The 23642-nt window shown below is 42.9% G+C and overlaps 1 long non-coding RNA gene across 1 annotated transcript in view; it reads right to left on the bottom strand.

Moving 5' to 3' along the window:
* Positions 1-10404, bottom strand: part of LOC309609057 — an 89389-nt gene extending 78985 nt beyond the window's left edge. The window contains exon 1 of the long non-coding RNA XR_014233235.1: positions 10296-10404. This is a non-coding gene — a long non-coding RNA (uncharacterized lncRNA). The remainder of the gene's footprint in view (positions 1-10295) is intronic.
* Between the last annotated feature and the right edge of the window lie 13238 nt (positions 10405-23642).

Here is a 23642-nt window from a genome sequence, read left to right as displayed (position 1 = left end):
TCCTCTTTTTAAGATTTTTCTATTTAAATTTACTGATTCCCTAATTACAATCTCAGCAAGAAAGAAACTATTGAGGACCAGCAGGGGTTGTTGAGAAGCAATTACCTGGCATTGTTTTTTGTTTTTTTTTTTTAACGTATCTATCAGCTCACATAGTTACTGTGTGTGTGTGTGTGTTTATATCTACTCTATTAGCAAATTTCAGGTATACAGTACATTATTATTAACTGTAGTTACTTTGCTGTACATTAGGTCTCCAGAACTTAATCATCTTGCAACTAAAAGTTTGTACCTTTTTTTTTTTAATCCTGGAGTCGCTTTTTTTTTTTTTTAAATTTTTATTTATTTATTTATTTATTTATGGCTGTGTTGGGTCTTCGTTTCTGTGCGAGGGCTTTCTCTAGTTGCGGCAAGCGGGGGCCACTCTTCATCGCGGTGCACGGGCCTCTCACCATCGCGGCCTCTCTTGTTGCGGAGCACAGGCTCCAGACGCGCAGGCTCAGTAATTGTGGCTCACGGGCCTAGTTGCTCCGCGGCATGTGGGATCTTCCCAGACCAGGGCTCGAACCCGTGTCCCCTGCATTGGCAGGCAGACTCTCAACCGCTGCGCCACCAGGGAAGCCCAGTTTGTACCTTTTGATCAATAGCTCCCTTTCCCCCACAACTACCAGCCTCTGAATAACCACCATTCAATTCTCTGTTATTATGAATTTAACTTTTTTTTTTATAGAGTCCACATATAGGTGAGCTCATGCAGTATTTGTCTTTCTGTGTCTGGCTTATTTCACTTAGTGTAATGTCCTCCAGGTTCATCCATTTTGTTGCAAATGGCAGGATTTCCTTCGTTTTTAAGGCTGAATAATATTCCCTTGGATTGAATAATATACCACATTCTCTTTATTCATTCATCTGTCAACACTGAGGTTGTTTACATGTCTTGGCTACTGTGAATAATACTGCAATGAACATGGGAGCGTAGATAGCTCTTCAAGATAGTGACTTTCTTTTGACTATATACCCAGAAGCAGAATTGCTAGATTATATGGTAATTCTATTTTTAACTTTTTGAAAATTCATACTGTTTTCCATAATGACTGTACCAATTGACATTTCCACCAACTGTGTCCAAGGGTTCTCTTTTCTCTACATTTTTACCATTACTTGTTACCTTTTAATAATAGTAATCTTGTTACCTTTTCGATAATAGTCATCCTAACAAGTGTGAGGTGATATTTCATTGTGGTTTTGATTTGCATTCCCCCAACAATTATGATGTTGAGCATCTTTTCATATGCCTGTTGGCCATTTGTAGATCTTTTCTGGAAAAATATCCATTCAGATCCTTTGCTCATTTTTTAGTTGGGTTATTCTTTTTTTTGTTTTTGTTTTTTTTGATACTGAGTGGTACCAGTTCCTTATATACTCTGGACATTAATCTCTTAACAATTATATGGTTTGCAAATACAGTCATCTCCCTGTATCCATGGGTTCTGCATGCACAGATCCAAGAGCCCATCAAAATTTGATCAGAGGTTGGTTGAATCCACAGATGAAAAACCCACAGATCTAGAGGGGTGATTGTACTACATCGTTTTATAAGAGACTTGAGCTTCCATGGGTTTTGGTATTTGGGGCACGTCCTGGAACAAATCCCCCACAGATACCAAGGGATGAGATACAACTGTATTTTCTCTCATTCTGAAGGTTGCCTTTTCATTGTGTTGTTTCCTTTGCTGTGCAGAAATGTTTTAGTTTGATGCTTTTGTTGCCTGTGCTTTTGATGCCAAATTCAAAAAATTACTGCCAGTAACAATGTCAAGGAGATTTTCCCTTATGTTTTCTCTTGGGAGTTTCAGGTAGTACATTTAAGTCTTTAATCCATTTTGAGTTGCTTTTTGTGTATGGTGTTAAAAAAAAAAGGGTTCAATTTCATTCTTCTGCATGTGGCTGTCCAGTTTTCCCAAGACCATTTATTGAAGAGACAGTCCTTTCACCACTGTGTATTCCTGGCACCTCTGTCAAAAATTAGTTGACCATATATGCATAGGTTTATTTTTGGGCCCTCCATTCTGTTGCATTGGTCTATTTGTCTGTTTTTATGCCAGTTCCATACTCTTCTGATTACTATAGCTTTGTAATATAATTTGAAATGGGAAATATGATGCCTCCAGCTTTGTTCTTCTTGCTCAAGATTGCTTTAACTATTTGGTGTCTTTTGTGATTCTATATGAATTTTAATACTGTTTTCTCTATGTCTGTGAAAAATGCCATTGGAATGCTAAAGATGAGTTCAGTGGCAAGGAACTGGGGCATGCAGTGGTGGTGGTCAGTGCTGGCAGTGTGCATGCAACGAGCTTGCAAGGGCTGGAGCTGGCTGCAGGCACACATGTGGTGGCTGTGTTGCCAAGACCAGGGCTCCTGCAGTGGTGCTGGCTGAGGTGGTTCTGAAACCTGTGGGGGGTCTGAGGCAACTGCACTGGCTGTTGGTTTCTTCAGAAGTCAAAGTTCCTTGGGTCCTCTGCAGGGTATGCTGCTGGTGTCTGCAATGGTGAACACGGCAGGCTTCTCAGAGGTTAAAGCTGCAGTGAGGGTAGGTGTACATGGCTACCATGAGGTCTGCTGAGGTCCTCAGCAATGAAGGCTGCTGAGGTCTTCTGCATATCAGACCACTGGGTACCATGGTTGCTCCTGCCATTAGGCTGATACTGATAGCCCCTGCCCTTTTTCTTTGTTCCTAGCCATCTCCACATATCTCAGCTATGCTGGTCTCCCCAGCCATCTGGCTGGCATAGAACTGAAGCAGATCCTTTGGTCAGTGACCCAAAAGGCTGTGAAATCTGGTCACTCACCCTGCTTTCCTCTTTTTTGCTAGGGAAAGTCTCAGGCTGGAGAGTTCCCTCTTGGTGCTCAGCAGTGCCAGCCTGGGCAACGGGATGATGTAGGCAAAATGAAACTATTCTTCCTACTCTTTTTGTGCTGTTATTCTCAGGTTTTTTGCTCCTCTATGTTTCTGAAACTTCTTAAGTAGGCTCCTGAGCTCTCCCAGAGGTATTTTTGTTCAAGGATAGCTGTCTAATTGTTTTTTTGTGGGGGGAATGAAGGGAACAGAGGCTGGGATATCTACTCTGCCATCTTGCTGACATTCCTCTATTAAATTCTTACTTATCTATTATTCCACTGTTCTTTTAGTGATTACCCTAGCGATTATAATATGCATCTTTAACCTATCAAAGTCAAATATAAATTTGTGTTTTTACTACTTAGATTTTTCAAGACCTAAGAATACTCTAATTCCATTATACCACTTTATTTTATATTATTGTTGTTAGGCATTTTATTTCTAAATACATTTTAAATTCTACAAAACATTTGTTTTTTTAAAAAATAATAAGTAATATTTAATTTTTCTTACATAGTTACCATTTCCACTGTTCTTCATCCAGACCTGAATCTACATGCTTCCATCTGGAATCATCTTCCTTCCACCTAAAGTATTCCCTAAAGTATTTCTTTAGTGCAGGACTGGTTGTAACAAATTCACTCTACTTATTTTTATTTGTCTGAAAAAGTCTTTGTCCTTATTTCACCTGCATGTATAAAGATTTTTTTTCATTGTGTATCAAATTCGAGGTTGGCTTTCTTTTGCCTGATTGTTTGTTTGTTTTTAGAAGACGCAGACAAGGAATTTGATTTCTGTTATTTCTATTAAGAGGCCAGCTGTCAGGCGTATTTTTGCTCCTTTGATGGCAATGTGTCTTTTTCTCTCACGTATTTTAAGGTTTCATCTTTGTCTTTTATTTTCATCAGTTTTAATATTCTTCACTTGGGTTGGTTTTCCTTGTATTGATCCATCTTAAATCTGTGCATTCTCTTCACACTCATTCTTTTTTTTAATGCTGTGGGGAAAAACATATTTCTTCTGATCCATCTTTTTTCCCCTTCCTTCCCTTCTTAGAATCCATTGTAAATATGTTAAGTCCATTTACTGTGTCCCATGTTTCTTATGCTTGTTTTTGTATTTTGCATCTTTTTTTAATCCACTCTTTACTCTGATCATTTTCTTCTGATGCATCTTTTAGTTTACTAATTCTCTCTTCAGCAGAGCCTAATTTTCTACTAAACCCAATGTTCAATTTGTTAATGTTACCTATTGCTTTTTTAAGATGTAAAATTACAAATTTATATTTTATAAATTTCACATGCAATAAAAATGTCCTCATTGTTCTCTATTCTCTTGAATCTATTAATCACAGTTATTTTAACAGAATCTCCTGTGGGTTTACTTGTAGAGTCTGTTTTTATTGGTTTGGTCTCTCAATCAGTTAATTTAATCTCCTTGTGTACCTAATAATTATTTACTGAATGCCAGACTTCACACATGAAAAACTTGAGGTGTAATATAAGGCTCTGGGTACTATTATAGTCTTCAAGAGAGGATTTACTTTTTCTTCTATCAGGCAGTTAAGATAAAGGTGGATCACAATTCAGTTTAGGACTGAGCTAAACTGAAGTTGCATTTGAGTGTTTGGGAGCATTGATTTATTTCTAATTAAGCCTTACTCCTAGAGTGTAGCCTTTCAGAGGACCCAAACCAAAAAACTGTGCTTTTAATCAGGGATCTTCCTCTTTAGTGAGTCCTGAACTATATTTGTCTCCCCAGTTCTGTGAGTTGACCAGTAGCTTTGTCAGTTACTCAGGCTCATAGCTACTTATCTTGTTGGCTACTAATCTCAGAACAGCAAATTCCTTAAAGGGAAAATCAACTCGGAATATAGGCCTCACTTCTTTGTGCTTCCCTTTCCTTCCCTCTGTGATCCTGGCTGCCTAAGTCTTTGCTGCCATGGTTCCTGTCAGTTAAATAGAGAAAACTTCCTTGGATTTTGCTTGTTTGTTAATTACTTATAATGTATTTCATTATCAGATTGTCACAAGCACATGGAATTGTTTTTCTGATAATATTAATAATAAAGGTTAGGAAATATTTAACAAGCAAATTTAAGAAAATTTTAGCTGCTATTCATGAGAAAAAGATGATTGGGTTTATAAATTAAGTTTGACAGTATATGGCTGCAGTCTTTAAAGATCACTTCAATATTCTTCATCTGTGGTTCTGTGATAGACAACATTCAATGAAATTTTAAATAAAAGCCAACATTTAAGTTGGTTCTCAAGCTTTGGAATAATCAAGAATCATGTGGGAATCATGCAGAATCATGATTCCTTTCTTCAGAATTTCTACTTATAATTTGGGGGAGTGGCCCAGAAATCTCCATGTTAAAAAATAATCCCACAAATTGATTCTAATTCAATTGTTTCACAGATTAGACTTTGAAAAATCCTCATATAAGAGTTTGTAATTCTGGCAGGTAAAGCTTCAATGAAAAAAAGAGCTTTCATCAATATTTAGCCCACACCAATCTTCCTAAGGCTGTGTAATTGCTAATGATGTTCATTTCTATCATAGGCAATTAATTTGAAATCTGTACTTTTTACTGGAGTGTGCATTTTTATTGTTTAGGGTTGGTTCAATTACAAGAAAGAGAAAATCCAATTTAGCTGTTGCTTAAACACAAAAGGCCTTATTTCCTTATGCAGTCATTCTGGATCAACTGTCCAGAGCTGGTATTGCAATTTTGTGAATCTATCAGAGAACCAGGCTTCTTCCACTCACTCTGAAATTCCTACAGTGCATTTCCTTATTCTAGATGGCTGTTGGAGCACTAGTCATTATGTCCAAATTTCATTCAACAGGAAAGAAGAAGAAGAAAGAAGGTGATGCTCTTTTCTTTTGAGGAATACTCATGGGAAAGTGCACACATCTCTTCTACTTACATCCCATTGGCCATGCTTAGTCACAAGAGACATTGGGAACTTTATTGTTTATTCTGGGTAGCTCAGCTCAAATTTGAAATACATATTTCTTAGAAAAGCAGAGAGAATAGATATTGGATGACAACTAGCAGTGTCTACTAATAATTTTCTTGTTGAAATCAAGATTCCTGTTGGATTCCACAATAACTACTAATCCTGCCCTTGCCCCAGTGTTTTAGCATTTATACTTCATTATGTCCTTAGATTTCTACAATAACTCTGGGAAGTATAGGAGGTATTGTGATACCCAGAGAGGAACAAGGGGACTCAACTTCAGCACATTCAAGGAGCCAGGTGACTAACCCAGGGTGCATCTGGCATCTTCTAGCACTTGCTCCATTACCCAACAGCCCTTTGTAGGCAGTGGGTATCCTGGGTGTGCAAAGGAGAGACTGAGGCTCAGAGTCCTACCCATGGTCTAATGCACAGAAGAAGTCCTCAGTAAATAGGTAGATCCAAACCAGTTTGTCATGAGACAAAAAGGAAAGGCATTCCCAGGACAGGAAGGCAGGTCATTGTGGAGTCAGTGCATATTGACCCTGAGAAACAGTGCTAGCAACTCTCCCTGGTGTTCCTTTGGAGCAAAGAAAATAGTGGATTAGGTATAGCAATAGAGGAATTCCACTCAGGCTGTAACAAGGTTCTTAACACCTCCACCAGGGTGGTTTCAGAGAAGGCCAAATAGGAAGCCAAGATTTGTATCACTGCCAGAGTCCTTCTCCCTTCTCCCCTTCAACACAGGGAGGGAAATGAGCTTCTACTCTTACCTGGAGGCAACAAGGATCCCATCCCCTACTCATAGGGTTGGTATCAGAGGGGGCCTAGTGGAGAGTCAGGACTTTAACCACTGCTCAGGGTTAATGAGCCAATAATTACATTAAATATAAATGGTCTAAATACACCAATTAAAAAACAGAGATTGGCAGAATTGATTAAAAAACATGATCTAATCATGTTCCGTCTACAAGAAACTTACTTCAAATATAATGATGAAGGTAGATTGAAAGTAAAAGGTAGACTGAAAGTAAAAGGAGGGGAAAAGATACACCATGCAAACATTAACCAAAAGAAAGTAGGAATGGCTATATTAATACCAAATAAAATAGACTTTGGAGCAAAGAAAATGACCAGGGACAGAGAGGGACATTACAAAGTGTTAAAAGGGTTACTCCACAAAGAAGACATAGCTATCCTAACTGCATACCCAGCCAACTTATTTTTGACAAAGGTACAAAAACTATTCAATGGAGGAAAGATAGTCTTTTCAACATACGGTGCGATTGGACATAGGCAAAACATGAAGCTCAACCTAAGCCTCACAGGTTATAGAAAAATGAACTCAAAATGGATCATAGATTTAAATGTAAAACATAAAACTATAAAACTTTTAGAAGAATACATAGGAAAAAATCTTCAGGGCTTACAGCTTGGTGAAAAGATCTTAGACATGACACCAAAAGCATGATCCGTAAGAGAAAAAAGCTGATAATAAGGACTTCATCAAAGTTTAAAACATTTGCTCTAAGAAAGACCCCACAGAGGACGCTGAATAACTCAGCACAGGTCCACAAAAATGGATCAACATGAGGTGTAGACTAGTAATGGATGCTGATGGAGCTCAGAATACAATACAGGTAAAGAATGATGTATAATAAAGAGGACCCAGATAAAGCCCAGATTAGGTATCTTTTTTAGCTGCCATGACCAGAAATTCATCGATTCCTTGGTACAGATTGACGTTAAGAAACAAAAGAATTAAAGAAAGTGAGAAAGGGAATTATAACATTGACTATCATTTCAAGTACCCAAAGTGACTGTAAGGTTTCAGCGCAGAAAAAAAGAGGCACAAAATTCCATTTGGCTTTTGAAACATAAGCACAGCCACACGCAAACATTCCTGTCCCCAAACCTCTGCCTGTAATGTAGGGTCCAGGAAGGAACTGGGTCCTTAGAGGATGTCTTAGATGAATCACTTAAATAGAAACCTTTCAGAAGTCGACTTTGTTGAAACCAGTTCAGAAGGTTGTGGGGAGAAAGTAAATATAGTTAGCTCTTCTGTAGAAACTCACTCTCCCTTTTCTCTGTAACTATGAGTTGCCATATTTATACATTTGTAATTAAGTTACACTTTAATCTTAAACTCACTCACTGTATAAAAACTATTTAACTAGACCACTTCTTTACACAAAACAAGTGTCCAACAGAATGTATAAATTGATTTGAGGAAGGGATGTGGGGTGCAGCAGAGAAAGGAAGAGATAGATGGTATGGTACAAGAAATAAAAGATTGTGGCAAGACCTATAGTAACTCTAATTTTGAATCCACCCCTCTCTCCCTCCCTCCCTCCCTCTTTGCTTCCTTCCTTCTTTTTACCCCTCCTTTCCTTCCTCAACTAAAAAATCAGTTATTCACGATATAAAGATGTATATTGTATATTTCTTATCAAAAGAATGTGAACACTTTTCCATTCAGTATTATGTACTCTAAAAAAAAAAAATTGACTCCTATGGTCAAGAATAATAATCATCATTTGCTTAATATTTGTTACATGCCAGGTAAAGTCCTGGGCCCTTTCATTTAATCATCCTGTAGTGCACACAAGTTAAAAATCATTCTCCCTGTCTGACAGAAAAGGAAATGGCAATTCAGGAAGGCAAAGCACCCTACCCCAAATTTGAAACCTAGATTGGCCTGAATGCAAAGCCCGTATAAAGGGATCCTGCCTTGAGCATTCTGACAACAAACCTAAAAAAACTGGTACCGTTTCACCCATTTTGCAGTAGAAAACTAAGGCTCAAGAAGGTGAAGCAATAAGTTGGAGGTACCATGCTAGCAAGTGGCAGAACAAGAATGGAAGCCAGGTCTGTCACCTGAGCCTGGCATTCAAACCACTTGAATATCTTACTTCCCTATGTGTAGAGATTATTCTGGAGGTGGATGTTGCCCAAGTGCCTGAGACCTGGCTAATCTGCAAGGAACCAGAGACCATGGCATCTTCCTTGACATATCGGTTGGTTGGTTGGTTGGTTGGTAGGTTGGATGGTTGGTTTGTAGGTCCTGGTGTGGGGTCCTAGTGTCTGGCTATGCCCCGGCAATCAGGGAAGAGGGCCACTCGTTTGGCTCAGCACGGCATGTGGTGCATGACCGTCCCTTTTTCACTATGTTTAGATCGTATACGTTGACCCTTTAATTAACCTGAAAGGCAGTCCGGGTTAGTGGAAAGTACACAGGATTTGGAGTTAGTCACTCGAAATTAAGAACACTGCTGTGTTTCTTTTACTCACTGCTGTACAGCATGATAGATGCAACCTTAGACTTTAGAGCCAGAATGCCTAGGTTCAAACCTCATTCACAACATACCCCTGTGCCACTTTAACCTGTCTGTGGCTCAGTTTCTTCATCTGTCAAAAAGGGAATGATGACAATTGTGTGCTTATCTCCTGGCTGTGAAAACGTAAGGAAATCATGTGCGCCAAACTCTTGGAACAATCCTGGCCCAGGGGGAATGTTTGCACTGATTTCACCTCCAGCCTTTGTATGGCACCTGGAAACTAGTACTGGCCAGTAGGTATTTCAAAAATGCAGGAATTAGCTGGAGCCTATTTCTTCATCTGCAAAAGGGCAGCTAAGTCTAAGTACCTCCTGCCACTGGCTTCTGAGAATTGCTTCAATTCACAGGTGCAAAAGCACCTGCTACCTTAGCCAGCACATAGTGGGCACCCAACAAGCATTATTACTATGCACTTCATGATTTGAGCCTCAGCTGACTTTTCAGCAAAGTGGGTAGCCTCGGGAAGCCCCCTGGTATTACAACGTAGGTTACAGTGCTGTGTGTTCCGTGAAATGCTGTGCAGCCGTGAGTCGCTACCACCACCCACCCCTGTCTCCTTCACCAGTACCGCTCCCCTCCCCGTGGGCCTCCTCAGGCTCCAGCCGCTCCGCCCTCCCCCGCTCGTTGGAAGCTGCCTCCTCTTCCCCTCTGCTTCCGGGCTTCTCCCATCCCTGCTATTTCCCAGCTGCCCCGGGACCCCACTCCTTCCCCTGGCACATCCTCTCCCTGCACACATCTGCCCCACCCTCCCGGCCCAACCAGCCTTCCTACTCCTCCCCCCTGCCCACTGGGCTGCTGGCAGGAAGCCCTTCCCTCCTCTCTCCACCCTGTTCCCTTCCGTAACACCCTGTACACATGGGGATTATTTCTCTTGGCAACAGGTGTCCAGCTGTCAAAGAGACAGATCAGACTTAGCCAAAGGAGACGGGAAGGGAGATGGAGAAACAGGACCTCAGTGGAAAAGGGCCCCCACCAGAAAGTCTAAGAAATGGGGAGGGCGTGCATAGAAGCCGCTGAGCCTGGAAGGGTGCAGGTAAGCAAATCACACACCTTAATCAGAGGATCTGGACTCCCCAACCCCCCACTTCTTACCCAGACAAGTGCCATCAAGCGCCTCTGAAGCACAAGCAGGATGTCAGGAAGGAGCTGAAGGAAGGGAAGATGCCAGGGTGAACGTCCACCTGCTCTGAAGACTCATTTCTAATTACTTTCACTTTTGCACTCACCACCTTCAAAGTCTAGCACAGGACTGTCACGAAGATTAAATTAGTTAATACCTGTAAGTACCAGAACAGTGCCGGGCACATAGTAAGCACTATGTATATATTGAGTAATTGTACCGTATTATCATCAGCAATGATAATGCATCAAAATTTCCGGGAATGGAGATCATGGATTTTGGAGTCAGAGACCTGGTCTCAGACTCCACCTTGGATACTTCCTGACTGTGAGACAACTTCTTTGAGCCTCAGCTCCCTAACGTGTGAAATGACAGCAGTGTTGTCTCCCTTGCTGCTGTGGACTGAACTGTATCTCCCCAAAATTCATGTTGAAGCACTAACCTTCAATATGACTATATTTGAAGATGGGGCTTTTAGGAGGTAATTAAAGTTACATGAGGTCATAAGGGTAAGGCCCTGATCTGATAGGACTGGTGGCCTCATAAGAAGATGAAGAGAGAGATCCCACCAAGAAAAGTCCATGTGAGGACTCAGCAAGATGGCAGCACTCTGCAAGCCAGGAAGACCTTCGCCAGAACCCAACCCTGCCGGCGCTCAGATCTCAAACTTCCAGCCTCCAGAACTGTGAGAAAACAAACGTCTGTTGCATAAACCACCCAACCTATGACATTTTGTTACGGCAGCCTGAGCAGACTAATACACTTTGCCTTGCCTTGGCAGCTGAGAGGTATATCCTCTCTCTCTAAGTTGAGAGACAAGAGCAGGTGATGTAACCTTCTACAGTGATATGCCTTCCAGTAACTTAGAGTTTACAAGAGCCCATGGTGGCTTCTGGGGCATCAGCCATCTTTCGCTAGCAGAGGGAGTGAGCAGAGAAAGAAGGTGAGCAGTCAGAGAGGCAGGTAAAATCAGGGAAGTGTTGCCTCGGATTCTGGAAAGACCACCAGCTTTGGAGTCAAATCCAGCCCTGCCATTTACCACTTGTGTGACTTTGAGCATATTATTTCATCTCCTTGAGGATCTGCATTTGGGGAGGAATCAAATGAGGGAGTATATATAAGCCTGGAGAAGTAATCAAGACTTTTCTGTTTCAAAAGGACAGAAGCAGACTCAAAGCAGATTAAACCAAAGAAGGGACCACTTTAGAACAAACAACACTCTGAGTTCCCAAAGTGCAGGCTCTCTCTCCACCCCGTCGACTGCCCCTTTCCTCTCAGCTCTAACTTCTTTCCTTTTCCCACCACACTGAGTTCATTCTCCTTCAACCCTTTTCCCACTTCAGCCCTCAGTTGTTGCCTTTACAGAGTTTATTGGATTTCCTTTCACCTGTTTACTTTTGAAAATGCCTGTTTTCATTCCATTCCCCCCTCCCCATACACTTGTTTCCACGGAAAAGACGAACCACAGAAATAAAACTTCATAACCCTCTTGACCACTACTTTGACAGGCTCACATAGATGTTTTGAACCCTAACCTCCAGATATTTCCGAAGTTTATTCTTCCAGAAGGTCAAGCTACCTACAGTGAATGCATATTTTGAGTCCAAATTCCTGAGGACACCAACGACTAACATTTAAACATCACCTTCTTGAGAAGTTTCAGGAAACAGAATCAGATCCAGGCTAAAAGGGCTGACATTCCACTTCGGACCCCAGATTACACTCTGGAAACTCAACCTCTGTCTCCCTATTCACTTTTACTTCCTATTCCATGCCTGACTCCACTCCCAACCCCAAAAACACATTCATGCAAAGAAATTCGGTGTTTACAGCTACACAGAACTATTCTGGGTTCCCAGCCCCAAACACCCCATGCTCTCTCATCCCCTTCCCCAGGGGAAAACTCAGATTCATCCTTAAAGTCCTGGTTCAAGCACAGCGTCTCCAGGAAAGATGTCCCTTTTCTCTTGTGTCATGACACTTTGCCTTAACATATCTTACTGTGGCCATTTGTCTGCTTTTCTTTCTGATGTGAATGCGTTAAAGTCAGAAATTATCTTAGTCACCTAGTTCCCCCAGCACATGGCACATAATAGGTGTTCAACGAATGTGTGAAAAATGAAACAGTGGAACATCTGGGAGGTTATTACACGTGAATGAGCCTCATACCTCATTTAAGACCTGCTGATGGAGCCACCTGATTCCACTTATCTACTGCTACATAACAAAAATCTTCAACATAACAGTAGTTTAAAAACAACAATAATCACTGTAATACCTCTCACAGTGTCTGTGTGTTAGGACTTCAGGAAATACTTGGCTGACAAGCTCTGGCTCAGGGTCTCTCACTTGGTTGCAGTCTGATAGTGATTAAAGCTGGAACAGTATGGGGCTGGAGCAGCTGGGAACGAAGAGGCTGGAGTGTGGCTGGGTATCTCTCTCCATGTAGTCTCAAGGCCTCTCTGTGTGGTCTCTCTAAGTGGGCCAGTTTGGGCTTCCTCCCAACATGGCAGCTCAGGGCAGCTGACTGCTTATGTGGAGACTGGAGGCTTCAAGATGAATCACTACTTATGGTGTAGACTTGGTAAGTTAGGTATTGTCACTTCCGCTGTACTCTATCAGCCAAAATTGTCACCAAAGCCTATCCAGTTTCAAGGCAAAGGGACATAGACCTCACTTTCCAAGAGGAAGGCATCAAAAAATTTGCAAACGCATTTTAAAAACACCACACTTAAATGCAACGTGGCTAGAAAAAGGACATCAGTGGAAAAACTGGTGAAACTGAATAAAGTCCAGTTCAGTTAATAGTAATGTACCAAAGCTAACTTCTTAGTTTTGACAAATGTAGCATGGCAATGTGAGATATTAGGGGAAACTGGATGATGGGTGTATAAAGATTCTCTGTACTATCTTTGCAACTTTTCTATAAACCTAAAATTATTCAAAAATAAAAAGCTGAATTAAACAGGAATGCTACACACCTTCTTCTCCCCACTCTAAAAGCTGATAGAAAGTAGTCTTAAACAAAGAAGCTCATGTGCATGCAGTTACTAAGTACTGGTCAAGCAGGATTCGCCATGCCCTCTCCAATTACACTATTCACAATGTTCTGTAATCATCCAGTAAATATCCATCTCCCTTACTGGATGCTATGTTCTCTGAAGGACCTTGTCTTACTGTTCTTTTTATCCTCAGTGCCCAGCACAGTGCTAAAGTAATATAGTAGTTGGAAGCATATGAAAATGCCAGTTTCGTAGCTCAAAAACAGTTGAATAGTGGCAATTAATCCACAAACAAAAATGGAATGAAATGGATTCTCCTTATTTTATGCCACGCTTTTGCTCAAAGGGAATAACAGAGTCCAACATTCATAAAGGAAGAACTCTTTCAGAAACAGGAGTATTGATCCACATTTTTCACTGGGAGCTCCTCTAAGACCTTGGAATTCCTTACCCATCAGCTTCTCAAGTCCTCTCTAACTGCTTGTCTCCAGAGCCAACGCCTTTGCTGGGCTGGGAAAGTCTGTCTTGCTCTAGTAGGACAGCAGCCAGAGGCCGAGGGGCCTCCAGATGCAGACACGAACGTGCAGGGTGGGGTCCCCAATAGAAGAGTAGCCAGGCCCAGCTGGAAGGCAGCCATGGGCGCTGCTGGAGCAGGAGGCAGCAGGATGTGGGGGAAGGAAGAAGCTCTCTTGTTGGTAAGCCCCACCGCTCTTCCACTGCCCAGGAGGTCAAGCAGATGTCATCAGAGGAATTTTTCCAGACTTGAATGGAAGATCTAATAGGATTCTAACAGGAGAATGGGGGGGGGGTCACCATTTTGCCACTTTCTTTAGTCCTTTTTCTCTCTTTTAACCCAAATTTAGGAGCATCAGCGGCTGCCCTGGTTTCGTGTTAGGTTGTGCATCCCTCTGCAAGGCCCAGATCAGCAAGAAATTGGTCACCAAAAGGGCCAAGGCAACTTGCTGAACAGCGCTGTGCACGCTGCTGGACTTGGTCCTGAACGGGACTGAGACACGGCTTCAGCCCATCTGAGGGGAGAAGGTGGGGAGCGCTGCTCAGTGGCCGGAAGAGCGCTGCCCCCATCATGGCTTCCAAGTAGCCGCTGAGCCAGATCCAAAAAATGTGTTGCCTGTTTCTGTGTTTATGAATTTTCCTTCCCCGAACAGAACAGCTGGGGCATTTTGTTCTTCATTCTTTGACTACGGCTGGGCTTTCCAGCTTCTTGTTCTCCATAGTTTAACACACGCAGCAATAAAACAGAGAGCCGTTTTCTGTGGTATTTAGCTAACAGTGCAGTATCTGGCAGCCTCTCCTCCTTCACCAAAGCCATCCTTGGGAAAAGTTCTCATTCAAACACTCTAGGAGTTGTTTTTAACCAGCAAGTCCCAAGGCTTAGACATTTTGGGGGCAATCTGGTTCTTATTTTAGCTGAAACTAGTTTATTCTCCTCAGAACAAAAGAATGCCAATAATTCAGCAGTCCTTTACACTCTACATCCCCAGCCAGAGTCTTCCTGAGCTCTGAGAAACAGCACGGTGTGGCTTAGGGAGATTAGAAATAGAGAGAGGACCTGGTGGTTGGCGAGGCATCTGGTTTTAATTGGTCTCGTTCTTTATTCTATGGGACCATGCAGCCAGGAGTGCGCCGAGGACCAAGTGAACCTCATGACCTAGAGCCTGTGGGGCCAGACGTGACCACAAAGGTGCGAGTCACACTCCAGTGAGAACTGGGCTAGCAGGGGAGAGGGCTTTTTCTGTTAAAGACCAGGAATGCAATACTGGATCAAGGCCTACGTGCAAAGGAGTCTTCCAGCAGAGCATCCCTATAGCCTGTTTTCCTTAGGAGACCACAGGCACCAAAGAGGATTGGTAATACCACACTCAGTGATTAACCTGATAACTGCCTGTAAAAGAGCAGGATACCCCAAGACTCCTGGATCCCATCACAAACCCAAATATGCCTGCCGTTTATAATTATATCTCAGTCTTTTGGAGGCTTTGGAAAGTCCTTATTTTTCTAGATGGAAGAATTTTTATTGTTTTAAGATGACTCTAGAAAAGATGACCCACGTGAGTCATTTTAGTTAGCCTCATCGTAACTCTCTCCAACTTTTTTCCTCCCCTCTTCTTCCCACCCTTCTTTTCTTCTTTCCCTTATTCAATTGGTCAACATATAATCACTGAGTATTTAGTCATGTACCTGGTTATCCTGGGGCACTGGAGAATACAGCAATGTATCTGTCAGAATGGGCTCTGTTATGCTGCAGTAACAAACAATCCCAAGAACCTAATGTCTTAAAACAACAAAGAGGGCTTTCCTGGTGGCGCAGTGGTTGAGAGTCTGCTTGCCAGTGCAGGGGACACGGGTTCAAGCCCTGGTCTGGGAGGATCCCACATGCCGCGGAGCAACTGGGCCCGTGAGCCACAACTACTGAGCCTGTGTGTCTGGAGCCTGTGCTCCGCAACAAGAGAGGCCGCGATAGTGAGAGGCCCGCGCACCGCGATGAGGAGTGGCCCCCGCTCGCTGCAACTAGAGAAAGCCCTCACACAGAAACGAAGACCCAACACAGCAAAAATAAATAAATAAATTTAAAAAAAACAACAAAGACTTATTCTCCCCATGCTTCTTATCCACTGTGGATTGCAAAATGATTATCCGAAAGCAGGAAAATAAAGGGGATGTACTGATTATATCCTATATACCAATAAAATATCAGCTCGTCTGCCCACACTATCTCATTTAATTTCTACAACAGCCATACAAGATGGGAAACTGAGTTCAGAGAAAAATTAGTAATGGACTCAAGTTGACACCTGCCCTATAGTAGATGCTCTATAAACATTAGCTGCTTTTATTGTCATTGTTAGTATTATTATTATTACTGAAAAGGAGGGAGAGCGGTTGGGGGCAGTATATTCCACACAGAATTCCAGGTGGAAAAGTATGTTCAAAGCAGGGAGGAAAAGTTAGGAGTGCTCTAAAAATAGGAAAGAGCTCTCCTCTGGCAGAGAGCCTTGAACTCTTAGGAGGTCTGGGACTGCTTTGAGACTAATGAATATTATGGACCCACTCCCCCCAAAACATGTACACACACACAGAGTTTGCACAAAAGCACACCCATGGATTCCAGAATAATAAATAATAATGGTGACCATATAATGCTGGCGCAGTTGTGTTCCAGGCTCTAGCCTAAGAACTTCACACAACTTATCTCATTTAATCCTTATAGCAACCTTAAGAGGTAGCTACTACTATTATTTCCTCCTTTATAAACAAGGAAGCTGAGAGTGAGGAGTTAAATAACTTGCCAGAGGTCATACTAAAGTGTGAGAGTAAAGTGACATTGCTGGGATTCAAACCAAGCTGGCTCTAGAGAAAGTACAGCCACCTACCACACTCTGCTGCCTCTCAAGACCCTGCCTCCTGGAGGGGTACTGAACTCCCCACCTGCATCCACAGGAGACACTTGCTCTTACAAGAGCAGACCCTTTGGCCAATCAGTCAAGAGCAGGGGCCACTTGTTCCTCTACCTGACGCCTGCAGCCCAAGCCCTTTTCCCAGCATGACCACCAGAGTAAAAACCACTTGGGTCTACAGCCAACCTGGTTGAGAAATAACCAGTTCCAGAGGTGTTACTGAGACCCAGGTAAACCCTTTGAAATAATGAGCTGCCTCACTCAGGCAGAAACTCCCTCCCCACTCATCTCCTCACCCCCTTTCCTAAGGAGTACGCAAAAATTCCTTTTCCACCTCCGAGTATCAGCTGTATTGGTGGATTAAGCTCTTAGCTGCACTACTCCTTCAGGGATGCTACCAATCCTTCTCCATTAAGCCCAGCAGTGTAACAGTGTAACAGAGAGGAGAGGCCAAAAGCTGTGGGAAGGTCTCAACTAGCAGAGACAGGTAGCACACCCACAATTAATTACACACATTTACTGGAGAGCTGGTAAGCAATCAATGTCATCGATGATTTATTCCCTAATTTGCTTTGAGTATGCACCTCATAAATCCATAATAGAAAATGGCATTAAAGCACTGGTGTTAACTGTCAGCAAAAGGCAGGGTACCGATCCTTTTCATTAAAAGAGTGTGTGTGGTGAATACGTCCATGTGTTATATTAGATACAGTACATTTTTAAATTGCTTTTTCACATCAAGAGAAATGCTAGGAGTTTGGAAGAGGAAGAACTGTAAATTCACAGTGAGCGGCAAGAGTCCTGGCATACCTGGGTAACGCATGGAAATCTGACATGCAGCCTCATCCACGAGCATTCTGGGAATGGAGATAATGTTCTCTGGTTCCAGGCCAGGCTAAATGAAGCCAGGAAAAGAGCCATTGTTGACACTCCATCAGAAAGACATGGAACACAGTGAGATGTGGTATTGTATCTTTTTGGGTACCAGATCAAATTTATTCTATCTTTCCTAAGGAGGTATATACGGACTATGGAAATTAAGTGTTAATCCAAAATTAAGACAGTCAAGGTTAGTAATGCTTTCTCCCTCCTCCAAAGTTCTGATGATTAGATAACGTTTTTAGATAAGAAATCAACAAAAAATAATATTAAAACTCTATTTACTGGGCTTCCCTGGTGGCGCAGTGGTTGAGAATCTGCCTGCCAATGCAGGGGACACGGGTTCGAGCCGTGGTCTGGGAAGATCCCACATGCTGCGGAGCAACTAGGCCCGTGAGCCACAACTACTGAGCCTGCGCGTCTGGAGCCTGTGCTCCGCAGCAAGAGAGGCCACGACAGTGAGAGGCCCGCACACCGCGATGAAGAGTGGCCCCCGCTTGCCGCAGCTAGAGAAAGCCCTAGCACAGAAACGAAGACCCAACACAACCAAAAATAAATAAATTAATTAATTAATTTAAAAAAACAAACTCTATTTAATACAGATTAAATAATTCAATCTATTAAATATATTAAATCTAATTGCTATTTGCCTGGGTGAGGAAGAGAAGAAGCCATTACACCGTAGCATGAATTTCAATTTCAGTCTTGGCTGAAAACACCAGTTGTTAACAATGAATGGCACACAGAGAAAACACACTTTTACACTTGGTCTTAGCCAAATGGCCAAGAAACTATAGGAAATACACTTATAAGAGAGGAAACTGTTCCTTGTGTGTAGGGACACCCATGTCTCAAGGAGAATACAGACTGTTAGGCTTCTAGCCTAAAAGCCATGAGGCTCCCATGAGGTAGAAGCTGTGGGTGAGAGGCATCGAGGGTGACTAGACAGGAGTACAGGCTCTGAGTCAAGCAGGAAGTGTTGAAATCCTGGCTCCACTAAATGCCTGCTTTGTGAGCTGGAGAAGAGCACTTCAATCTCCTAGTGTCTCTGTTTTTGCATCTATAAAAAGGGTAGAAGAATTCCTGTAACTTACAGGAGGGTTGTAGGATTACAAAAGATGATGCATGTAAATCAATTAGCAGAGTCCCTTGGCCCATGGTAATGCTCCATAAATGGTCAAGAACAAAATAAAACACAGCAAAACACACAAAAACCATCGTTGGGGGGCAGGGTAGGGAGAACAGATGTACATTACAGAGTCCTGCAGTGAAGTAATGAATGGGTGCGTGGGCCTGAGGGTAGAGAAATTTACTAAAGCGGTGGGGTTGGAAGAAGGGAGAAAGAGGCTGGGGGAGGGAATGGAATTCCTGAGTAAAGGGCTGCATGATTTGGGGATGGTCACTTCCCATCTTGAGCTTCAATTCATAGGCAGTAAAATGGGAGCTTTGGGCTGGATGACCTCTGGGTCCCTTGTCGGGATAGATGCTGCGTTTGGTTTCTTTGCTGCTCAGTGGTTGTAAAATGGAGGCCCTAGGGAGTATTGAACAACTAGCTACAGTTCTGTGTGTGCCCATGTGCCTGCAAGTGCACGTGTGCTGTTCAGAATGTCAGGAAGAAATAGGCAAGGCAGGAGAAAGGGCTGGCAAGGTCTTTAACACCCACTCTGCCTCTGCTGACTCCTTATTCCTCTCCGCCTGCGAAGCCCTTTTTACCCTTGATCTCTCTCTCCCTGCAGAAATTCTTCCATATCTCTTTCAGGGTCTGAAGGAAAGGGCACCCTCCCCGGGAAGTCATTTATGTTTCTCTCAGATAGATGCAGTCTCTCCCTCAAGTCCCCCTGCAACCTGCTGTGCTTCTCTGGTGCCATTCACTGGATTTTGTGTTACAGCCCCTGCCCAGATGCCTCCTCATGGGTACAGGCTTATTCACCCAATCGCCCGCTCCATGACAAACCTGGGGCTCATGACCTCTCCCTGAAAAGCAGTGTGGTTAAGAGCTCTGGATGGGCTTCCCTGGCGGCGCAGTGGTTAAGAATCAGCCTGCTAATGCAGGGGACATGGGTTCGAGCCCTGGTCCGGGAAGATCCCACATGCCATGGGGCAACTAAGCCCGTGTGCCACAACTACTGAGCCTGCGCTCTAGAGCCCACAGGCCACAACTACTGAAGCTCACGTGCCACAACTACTGAAGCCCGTGCACCTAGAGCCTGTGCTCCGCAACGAGAGGCCACCGCAATGAGAAGCCCGCGCACCTCAACAAACAGTAGCCCCCGCTTGCCACAACTAGAGAAAAACCCGTGCGCAGCAACGAAGACCCAACGCAACCAAAAATAAATAAATAAATAAATATTTAAAAAAAAAAAAAAAAGAGCTCTGGATAAGACAACCTGGCTCCATCACACCTACCTGGGTGATCTTGGGCAAGTTACTCGATTCCTCAGGTGGCTCCTCACCTATAAAATGGAGATAATAATCCTCCCAATTTGGATCAGGTCCCTGTCAATGATCTTGTGGTAGCCTGTCCTTCTTTCCTTTGTGGCACACACTACCAATGCAGTTAGGTCACTGGTTAGGTAATACATGCTTGAATATATGTCTTCTCTGTTAGAATACAAGCTCCACTGAGGCGGAGCCCACATCTGCATCATTCACTGCTTTATTTCAAGTTTCTAGAAGTTGGCTGAATGAGTGAAGGGATGAATGAACAAATGAACACATGTACGAAAGAATTATATACTTGTCATATTCTTCTACTAGATGGTTCATCCCTTGAGGAAAGCTTGCATTTTTCTCAACTTTATATCCCTCACAGTACCAAACACGAAAAAGGTGTTGAACGTGAAGCTGAACTGAACTGAAGGGCCTGCTATATGGAGGGGCGGGTACTCTCTGGGGAGCAGTGAGAACTCTCCCCATAAATTCTCAGTGTCCTTCTGAAGTAGACCAGTTTCTTCCTGCTGCTTTTGTTTCAGCTTCTCCACCTGTGAAAGCAGAGTAATTGGCCCATGACATGCAAACACTACATCACCAGACCTCAGGCTGTCAGCTTGGAACCCAGGGCAAACCTTATCCAGTTCCCATGACCTCATCAAACAAAATCATGGGGCAGGGTGGACCCCACCCTCACTCTAGCTCACTGGCATGAACACGCAGCAGACATCAGGGCAGGACCGTCCTTGCTTATTCAGTGGAATTGCAAGCCTCAGCCATGCTGATAGGGTTTTATAAAAGATATTTGTGTTGACTTACACGCCATTGCTTCAAGTAAACCCACTTTAGACACACTGAATCTGAGAATCTGCACTTAAAGTACATGGATTTAAAAAATTTTTTTTGAAATTTTGGATCTGCCATATCCAAACATTTGCAAGTAAGGTGGCATTTATTATCCTCTCATATAATTGTATAAAGCATTGAACCCGAGACCTGCAAAAAATCTAAAAGATCGTACACATACAAAACTATAAATATATGCTTGTAGACACATTTCCATTGAGATACGCATTCACTGTCCACTCTATATCAAACACGGTGCTGTGTGTGCCAAGGAGTACAAATACAAACATAAACCTGAGACAGACGCAACTCCCAGTGATGCTACTGATAAGCAGTGGAGTGGTGACAAATAACAGATTAAAGCGTCTTTGGATGCAAATAATAGGAAATGCTAATTCATACTGCCTTCAATAATTTGGAAACGCAGCAGCAAGTCCAAAGGCGGGACAGGTTTTAGAATTGGGTGACAATTCTGAATTTGTGGTTGACAATTACATCAAGTACCAAGATCCTTTCCACTTCTCTGCTCTGCACTTTCAATATTGCCTTCTTCCTCAGTTTAGGGAGTTACTTAATTCTTCTGTGCCAGTTCCAGATGTGACACTTGGACATGACAATTTCCAGAGGCAAAAATGAGGCTATCTCTTCTGTTGTCTTATTTGCAGAAGAAAGGATACCTTTCCCATAAAACCTCTCTCCCATCTCATTGTCCAGACCCAGGTGACGTTCCCATCCCTACCCCAACCACTGGCAAATGGATCTGGGACCACCACGGTAAGGATTTATTCCTGAGGCTATCGATGTGGTCACTGTTCTCAGAAACATGAAACATGTGGGAGAGGCAGACACCAAAACATAACTGAGACTCTGGAACTCAGGAGAAACAGGATAGACGGCAGGAGGGCAACCAGCAACATCTGCTAGAATATTTAACGTTAACTTGGCATTTGATGGTATTCAAATCCTTTTCATACACATGATCACTTGAATATAAACTCCATGAGCTCAGGGATCTCTTGTATGTTTTGTTCGAGAATGTATCACAAACACATAGAAACCTGGCATACAGAAAATACTTAAGAAATATCTGTTGAATGAATGAAATATTGACCGCATTACTGCACCCTCATTTTTCAAATGCAGAAACAACTTGAGAGTGGTTGTGTGGATCATCCAGTTACCTACCCAGCAAATGTCAAAAAGAAGGATTTGAACTTGTATTTGCTAGACTTTAAATCCAGCGTTTATTTGAATCACTTTGGCTTAACTGCCTTATTTATTAGAGAGGCACAAAAAATGTGTTCTGGAATTTCCAAGGACATAGGTATTAATTCCTACTGGGAAAGTTAGGAGACTTCATGGAGAAAGCACATATAATTTCTATACAGAGTTCTAAATACACACATTCATACAGGTAATAACAAATACTTTTCTAGCTGGGAGCAAGTCCAAAAGTCTAACTTTTCATGCAATAGTTAACAAGCACATAATCTGTATATGATCATTAAAAAACCCACATTTTTTCTTTTGAAGTCTTTGTGCTGTTTTCAGCTACTGTGTTTAATAGCAACTCTCTGGGTTTTTATCAGCTTCTACCTTGATATGTTAACATTTACTCTAAGGTATAAAGTGAGATTGGAGAATGAAGCAGTGGAAAGGAATAGAGGCCAGGGGGGTGGGGGAAGAAGAGGATGCTTGTTTATACACAATAGAGACAGCCTCTCGGCTAATGTGATACTTGAGCAGACCTGAGTGAAACGAGAGCGTGAACCCAGCAGTCATCAGGGTGAAGAACATTCCAGAATGAGAGAACAGGAAGCACAAAATCCCTGAGACAGGGGAATGCTTAATATGTTTGAGGGACCGTGAGGAGGTCAATGAGAGCAGAACAGAAGGAGTGAGGGGTTAGAAGGTAGCGGGATGTGAGGTCAGAAGTGTCCAGAGCGTGTTGAAGAGGGCCGTAGTCTCGGCAGGCACGGCCGTGGCAGGGGTGGTGGAGGAGTATGATGGCCCCTCCAACCAGCCTCTCTGAACTCCATCTGGTGAGAGGACACATCAGCAAAGGCCGTCACATAACGTCCACAGGCACAGATGCTCGGCATCTGAGAGAAGCCGTGTGATGTAGCAGTTACGAGGCTGGACCGGGGAGTCAGAAGGCCTGTGATAGAACCCAGGCTCTGTCAGGTACTCACCGTCACACACTTTGTCCATGGGCAAATGATGTAAGCTCTCGGAGTCTCAATTTTTTCATCTTGAAATGTGATTGTCGTACCTACTACATATTGCCATGAGGACTAAGAGAAATGATGCGTGCAATGCAATTAAAACAGTGTCTGCTACCAAACGCAAAACAGATAGCTAGTGGGAAGCAGCCGCATAGCCCAAGGAGATCAGTTCGGTGCTTTGTGACCACCTAGAGGGGTGGGATAGGGAGGGTGGGAGGGAGGGAGACGCAAGAGGGAAGAGAAATGGGGACATATGTATATGTACAACTGATTCACTTTGTTATAAAGCAGAAACCAACACACCACTGTAAAGCAATTATACTCCGATAAAGATGTTTAAAAAAAACAAAACGGTGTCTGGCATGCAGCAGGTGTTCAATTAAAGCTCACCTTTGCTATTACCACCGTTACTCCTGGTACTATTCACTGGTGTCCATGCAGCATGGCAGAAATACTCACTAGGTTAGGCTCTTCCCAAGTCAGGCTAACTATTCAAAACTGAAAGGAGGCTTCCAGAAACA

This window comes from Balaenoptera borealis (assembly GCF_965194805.1).
Source record: "Balaenoptera borealis genome assembly, chromosome: 13".
Lineage (NCBI taxonomy): Eukaryota > Metazoa > Chordata > Mammalia > Artiodactyla > Balaenopteridae > Balaenoptera > Balaenoptera borealis.
Note: the sequence above shows the minus strand (reverse complement) of the source record. Positions and strands in the feature narration are given on the sequence as shown.